The following is a 7880-nucleotide window of genomic DNA, read 5'->3' on the forward strand; positions in this document are numbered from 1 at the left end:
AAAAAAAGCAGTGTTTTGTCTACTATTTGCATTCTGTTAATATATATTGTACACGATGAACGGGCAAGGTACACATCCTTCAACCAATGTAACACATGCCACAACAGTCAAACATATATACAGCAAAACACAAGTATATATGTTCAACAAGAACAAATTTTGTGATCTGGCTGGATGGTAAATAGTGAAAACACATTTATAATAAATGTTTTTTCCCTTCTGCTGCAGCCATTTTCTTGTGCTTTCCCTGCAAGGTCTTCCTGATACTACTAGCTTTATGATTTAATGTTCTTTGAGGGTTTTTAACAAGAATCTAATACATAGCCAATAAAAGGGCACTAGTCTCATTAGTCCAATTTGGGACCTGAATATTATCAACATAATTATACACCAAGGTCACATCATTAAAAAGTATATCAACATCTTCATTATATATACCCTTATTTTCAGTGATTTACAAGATAGACACACAAAATATTCTGGAATGAATAATATGATTATGGTAACCCAATCTGCAATGCATTCTTTCCAAACTACTTTTTTTTTTTCCTCAGTTATGTGAATGTAGAATAAGTATGGGCCAGACAGTCGGTCAGTGAGCTGGAACTACACCAATTTGTGTCAGCTGAGGGTTCAATTCTATATATTCATTTGTAGATCCCAGTCGCACTTGGAGCCATCTATGACTTATTAATGGTTTTGATTTAGAAAAGAAGCTTTGTAGTAATTATATAGTCACATGGCATTCATCCAATATACATATTTAATGTAAATTATTGCTTCCTGATTTTCACAGAAGACTTGTGATTAGATTATCTGGTGCTTCCATATTGTAGTTGAGCTGGATTGCAAGGAGAGAGAAGTATATGCAAGCCACCTTTACAATTCCCTGACTTCCCAGCAGGAAAAACACAGCCTCAATTATAATTCAGAGGAACAGAGACAGCTATTTCCCTGCCTGAAGTCTCAGAGAATTGTTCTGGCAGTTGAGCTAAACAACGTCATGACTATCTCCTTGGCAAAAGACATTGAACAAGTTAGCAAAAGCTGTTATACCAACTCAAAACTCTTGATTCTTTTTCAGAATGTGAAACCTCAAAGGGTTGCACTACAAAAAACAGCTGTAGCAGAGCTGAGAGCTTGACCCCTGGACTCCAGTACTGTGCTCTTTTTATGTGTATGACTCCCACTGACACCAACTGGAGTCATGCACATGAGGAGAGCAGAAAATCAGACAAAAAAAATCTACTATGTGAATCTGAAAACAGAATATTATCTGGCAACATTAAATGAATACTGGTGACTATTAGAGCTGAATCAGTAAATTGAAACAAATAATTTATTTGGTGCATTATTTTACTTTTTCACTTCAAAGAATGGTTGTGAATGGATTACAACTTCCTTGAGTATATTCCAGGAAACTTTTAAGGAATTTTATTTTATGGTTTGTTGGTTACATGTGATTGCTCATATATGTCAGACTGCTCTGTTTCTTTTCCTTGAACAGAACTTTTAATAGAGTTGCAATAACAGAACTCTGCAACTGACAGTAGAATTTAGTTAGTACAATTATGTTGGAACTTACAGTCAACTAACCAACCATCGTTAACTACTTTAGATACTGACAGTACACTTCTTCTAGAGAATGCACTATGAGCATTCTTTATTACTTGGGAAGCAATAAAAAAAAAGAGAATGACAGTGCCAGTATCAGAATATCTGAGTGTTGACAATCACAAATCAGTAAAAAAAAAACTGCATGAGCAATCAAATTTTAAAAGATAATTTACTGACAGTGAATTTTGAAAAAATACCCCACATTAAATTTCTTAGGTTAAAAGGCATATTTTTGTCATATGTTCTTTCCAAAACACAACTATACCTCTGCTTTCATTCCATCTGCTTCATACCTCTCTGTGATAGAGCAAAGATTAGCAAGGATAGCATAACATTTGTAAACCCGATGAGAACCAACCAATTCCAGATGACTCATGAGCACTACAGAAGGCCTTACAGGCTAATTCAAGAGTCCTTCTTTGTAGGATAAGGACAAGATGAGATATTCATTAAAAATCCAAACATTATCATTTGCATTCAAGTTAGTGTTTTAAATAATGATTTGATTATTGCAGACTCACCTTGCATTACTAGGACTGGCTGTTGTCAAATTGGCTAATGCTATGACTGCAGCTTCTTTTACCTCTTCATCATCACTGCTTAGCAACTGCACTAGCTGGGGAATCCCTTTAAAACAAACAGTTGTATATATGAACATTTAAATAAACCATGACAATCTACAAAATCATCTACAAAGTCACGTTCCTTATAAAGGAAAAGCACAGATTCTCATTTCCCACCTTACTTACCCTGGAGTCCAAACACACGTTTGCTAGCTAAATTCTCACACATAGCAGAAATAGCTTGGGAAGCAGCAACTTTAACTCCATCATCATCAATTTCCAAAAGATTTATGAGACAGTTCTCAACATCTTCCTCATTTAAGATTTTTCTGTTTTCAGCTTTAAACAAACAAACAAACAAAAAAAAAAGGACAATAGTATCAACCTGCATTCATTTTACCAATCAGTGAGAGGAAAGGAATTTGATTTCATACACTTATTTCCTATAAAACATTTGCTTTTGATACCATGGAAATGAGAATATTTTGCTAACAGACACACTAGCAATTAAGAAATGCATGCAAAGGACGTGATTCAAAACCCATTAGACTTCAGTGAACTCTGAATCAAGTCAAGAAATGTCTATTAAATACAGCTTTAAACACACATAGCCTACATAACAGAAAGCAAACTTTGATTGCTGTAAGTTCCACGCAGTGCCTACAGGTTTGATTAATAGAGATTTTTCCATTCAGAAGGTTATACTTTAGTTAATGCTGACAAAGATCAAACATATCCACAGGAGTCTGACAAGCATGCTAAAAACCTCATTCATTCCAGAATGGATTAGATCAGAAGTCTGGAAGAAAGGTCCAAACATTCTCTTCTCCAGGTATTTGTTAGAAACTGCCATGAGTTAAACTTTCTTACAAAAGCATTGGACAGCATATAAATCCTACAGTTACAAGGGGCAATAAACATTTAGCCATACACATCATCTGAAGTAGATTCATTACATTCCTGAAGTTATAGTTAATTGGTAAAATTTTAAAATGTATCAAAGAAATTCAAGAGTCATGAAGTCCCTATGCACATTTGGAAATTGCACTCACACCTGCTAATTTCTTAAGGGATCGATGTCTCTGTATGGTCTGTTGTCTAATGAAAATTTAGAAGGAAAAACAATCAATCAAACAAACAAAAAAAACAAAGAAAAGTAGTGGAAGTATTCTTTTAAATAAAACTAAGTCTATGGTGAATGGATGCTAACAAATTAAGTCCACAAACCCAAAGGAAAAACAATGTGATTAAAAACTTGCTTGTGAAAAAATTGGTTCAATGCATATACTTCAGAAGGTTGTTTTCTCCTCTCTTGCTCAATTTTAACTGTTTTTAGAATCATCAGAGATATTTAATGGAAGTCACAAAGTAAAAGATGCAACAGATAAAACAGAGAATTTCAAGCATCTGCAGAACCTTGGCCACAACCCTGATGTGTATCAGCAAGCTCTCAAGAGAGGGCCTTAATTGGGATTACAGACCGTTCTGACAAGCAATCAAGTATACTGCTGGCCTGTTGCTTGCCAAAGTAGTCCATAATCCCTAATAATGATCTCTAGAGGTTCTTCATGCCTCAGTAATTTGGTTCTTACACACTGAGTTACTTAGTACTATACAGATTTTTTACAATTATTCTTGTTTTTAAAAATATTATTTAATGGGAAACACTGTAACATTTTAAAGACAATTTATGCCTATATGATATGAAAATAATTCATTTGAATGGGTGAAAATAACAGCTTAAAATATTTTAAGCAGAATAAAGATTTTTTCAAGGATGTAGAAAAATAGATTTTGAAACTACTGTAAGCATTACGTACCTATATTTAGCTAGCTAGCTAAATAGATGAAAATGATTAAGACTAAGATTCAGGTGCCAATTCTACTTAAGAATATTTTATATTGACCTTCCCTCTTTTTGGACACGTTACTCCCTTTGGTTTTTACAACAGAAAGAACATAGAGCTGAATATCACCCTGTCTTTAAGCATTTCTCACGTTCAATGCCAACATTTACAGTGATGAATCTCTTGATCCCTAAGTCATTAGAATGCATTTATTTAATGCTAAATAGCATTAAATAGTTAGGCACATCCAACCAAAAGAGACTGGAGTACTAACACTTCTGTCCAGCATTTCATGAATTGACTCCATCGCATGCTAACTTTTGTTTTTCAACGTATTTTCCTGTTTCCTATTTCTTACTGTAAAGTCATGATCAAAGAGTTCCACTGACTATCCATTCATCTCACCATTGTCAATTTATGGAATTAGCTATATCAGTTTCAAATGGAAAAAGTTAACATTAACTATTATGATGAACTCCCATTGACCTTGAGTTGAGACAACCCAGATAAATAAAAACTCGTATTATAAAACATCATATGTTAATTGGGCCACAGAACACATTTAATAAGCTCCCTTCTGAAAGAATTGCATTTAGATATACGTCAAGAACTTCAAAAGCTTCAAACCAGAAGTTTGTCAGAATGAAGTTAACTTGAGTGAGCACAGTCACCAGTTTCTCCATATACACTCCATAGCATTTTGCTATTGTGGTGTGTCAGAGGAAAATCAGGCACTCCTTAATCAACAATCCATGCAACCTGCTCACAGACATTCAGTAATTGACAACACTGAACTGTACTTTGCAAGGTGACTGCATTATTTGCTGGGCGAGGAAGGAATCACAATAAAATTTACCACTATAAATCTCAGTATACAAAGTAGGACTGTTGATAGGTTAACACATTAAATTCAAAATAACATTGCAGAACAAAACTAATTTTCAGTGTCAAAGAGAAAATCACGTATAGAAATGAGATCAATTTAAACTCAGAGTAGCATCCTGAAGATGCTACTTAGAATTGAATATAGTGTTTGCACCAGATAGGATATTCTGGTAGAGAGAATAACTCTGAAGTGATTAAGTCTGCCTTATAACATCAAGAACAGCAACCAAAAGTTACAGGAATCCTTTCTAAATGGCTGATAGGGGCACAAAACAAAACTGTTTGCTATGATCACATCAGGAAAAAAACTAATCATTTCAAAAACAGACACTACTGTATGCGCAGCTAATAAGATTAAAAAAATATCATGCTCTATCATAGCAGAAGTACTGTTTTTCATTTAATGAAAATCAGTCTTTTTCCCTCAAGTATGGAGGAAATATTCATAAAACGCAATCAATTATCAAACTTGAAAAATGTGGCCTTCTCTATAGCTACTGTTAGTATAATGAAAAAGCCATTTAAGTATCACAGAATCACAGAATTGTAGGGGTTGGAAGGGACCTCTAGAGATCATGGAGACCAACCCCCCTGCCAAAGCAGGTTCCCTACTCCATGTCGCACAGGTAGGCGTCCAGGCGAGACTTGAATATCTCCAGAGAAGGAGACTCCACAACCTCCCTGGGCAGCCTGTTCCAGTGCTCCGTCACCCTCACCGTAAAGAAGTTCTTACGTACATTCTTGCGAAACTTCCTATGCTGCAGCTTACGTCTGTTTCTCCACGTATCACTGAAAAGAGACTGGCCTCACCACTATGGCCGCCACACCTCAGATATTTATAAACCTGGATCAGGTCCCCTCTCAGTCTTCTTTTCTCAAGGCTAAACAGACCCAGTTCACTTAAGTACTTCAGAGTTACGTTTTACCGTATTGGATTTACAATGAGTCAAGTATTAGCATAGTAAAAATTAGAGCTGCTAATTAGACAGGCCTTTTGGTATATTTCCAACCATGATCCAAACATTTAAAAAAAAAGAAAGAAATCCCACTATCTGCGTATTGGGATAAATATTTGTTTTCTTTTATTTGTTTTCTTTTTGATTTTGCAGTATTCTTTTAGATGGCCTCCGTGCATCACTTTTCTTTCCACTGGAAGGCTGACTTTAGACTAGTAGCTCAAGGTACTTGAAATAAATTCACTATTTCTGGGGGTCATGCTGAGCAACAACTGGATTGTGTTTCTACTGCACCGCTACACGTTGCCCTTTATCTAACTGGTTGTCACCAAAATTCTGCAGCTTGGAAGAAAATATTTTAAATCTTCTGATCTATTTTCCCAGCTTGCTCCATCTATACCAGCTGTCATAGGCTGAAGAAGAGAGCAAACCTTTATAATGAAACCACGTTGACTCCATTTGTAAAGATATATGACAAGAAGATGCATCTTTGCCGACGGTAACATTCAATGATATAAGATCATATGCCACACTGCAATATATTATGTGTACTTCTTGCCACCGCACTTTAAAAATGTTGTGTTCAGACATGCTTCTACTAACAGCTGCTAAAATATTAGGCCACAAAAACTGAAAAAGGAGTGAAAGAGGGAGAGAAGGCTATGCTTATTTGAAAATAAATATGAAAAAGGATGAAGATGCGATAGAAAGTAGTAGGAGCAAATATAAATCTGCTTAGCATACTACATACAAGACTGACACAGGACTATAAAAATGATACTGACAGTCCTAAGTAGCATAATAAAATAACAATGCTGGAAAAATACACAAAGAAAACACTGGCATAAGAAGATTCCTTCCTATCTTTGATATCTAAACATTAAAGAAAATAATTTTCTGTGATTTGCAAAGCTTCCAGCAGATAAAGATAAAAGCATACCGAAACACAGAATACTAGGAAAGGTAGATTCTACTCTTTTAATATATAATTTACAATCCACGTAATTACAAATATTCAGGAAGTCAAACTAAGGAAGGTGAGAAAAGAATTGGAAAGAAGATGAAGAAGAAAGGAGGTCTGAACAGTAGAAAGGAGAGATTTTAGCTGTGTATTAAATCAGATATTTGTAAAATACATGTAAATTAAAACCATAACTTAATGAAATGATAGAAATATGAACAAAATATTCAACTTCTGCAGTCATTGTTATTGTTATAAAAATCCCTTGATAAAAATCAAAATTTACAGAAGGTAGAAGTATATTATTTCTTACACTGCATTTTCTTCCATAGCAGTACTAGGCATAAATTGCAACTCAGAAACCAATGTATGGAAGGAATTTCAAAAGCGGATTTATTTAAAAAGCATCACTGTGGACAAAAAAATGATGAGTGCATACTACCTAATTCAGGATTCCTTGATAAATTATAGAAATGTCTATCAAAAACCATTGGATGAATTATAAAAAGACAACAATGAAACCATTTAACTCTGCTGAAAATATTAATCTGCAAGCCATTCAAAATGTTTTTTTTCATGTCCTCATTAAAGGAATTTGTACTTGAAACTGAATCACGGAATCGTGGAAAAGATCTCTAAGATCACAAAGACCCATCAACATCATACCCACTAAACTGTGTCCCTAACATCCAGAGACAGTGACTCCATCATTTTCCTGGACAGCCTGTTCCAAAGCATTACCACTCTGAGATTTTTCCCTAATATCCAATATCTTGATATCCTAAAATCCAATTGCCTGACATTTAGATGAGCAGTTGCATACAAGGGGAACTAAGCTCACAACTAAGTCTTAATTGATATCGATGAGAAATTATGTCAGCAGAGGCACTTTAAGATGCAAGTTACCTGGTATCACTGAATGAAAGACGAAAGCCATATTTTCAGATCTATGTATTTTTTCGTATTTTCCTGTTTGATGACAGCATTTTGCAAGAATACATTACACTTAAAAATAAGTTAATCTTAAAATAAATTAATCTTAAAATAAATT

The sequence above is a fragment of the Meleagris gallopavo genome, chromosome 6 (assembly GCF_000146605.3).
Source record: "Meleagris gallopavo isolate NT-WF06-2002-E0010 breed Aviagen turkey brand Nicholas breeding stock chromosome 6, Turkey_5.1, whole genome shotgun sequence".
Lineage (NCBI taxonomy): Eukaryota > Metazoa > Chordata > Aves > Galliformes > Phasianidae > Meleagris > Meleagris gallopavo.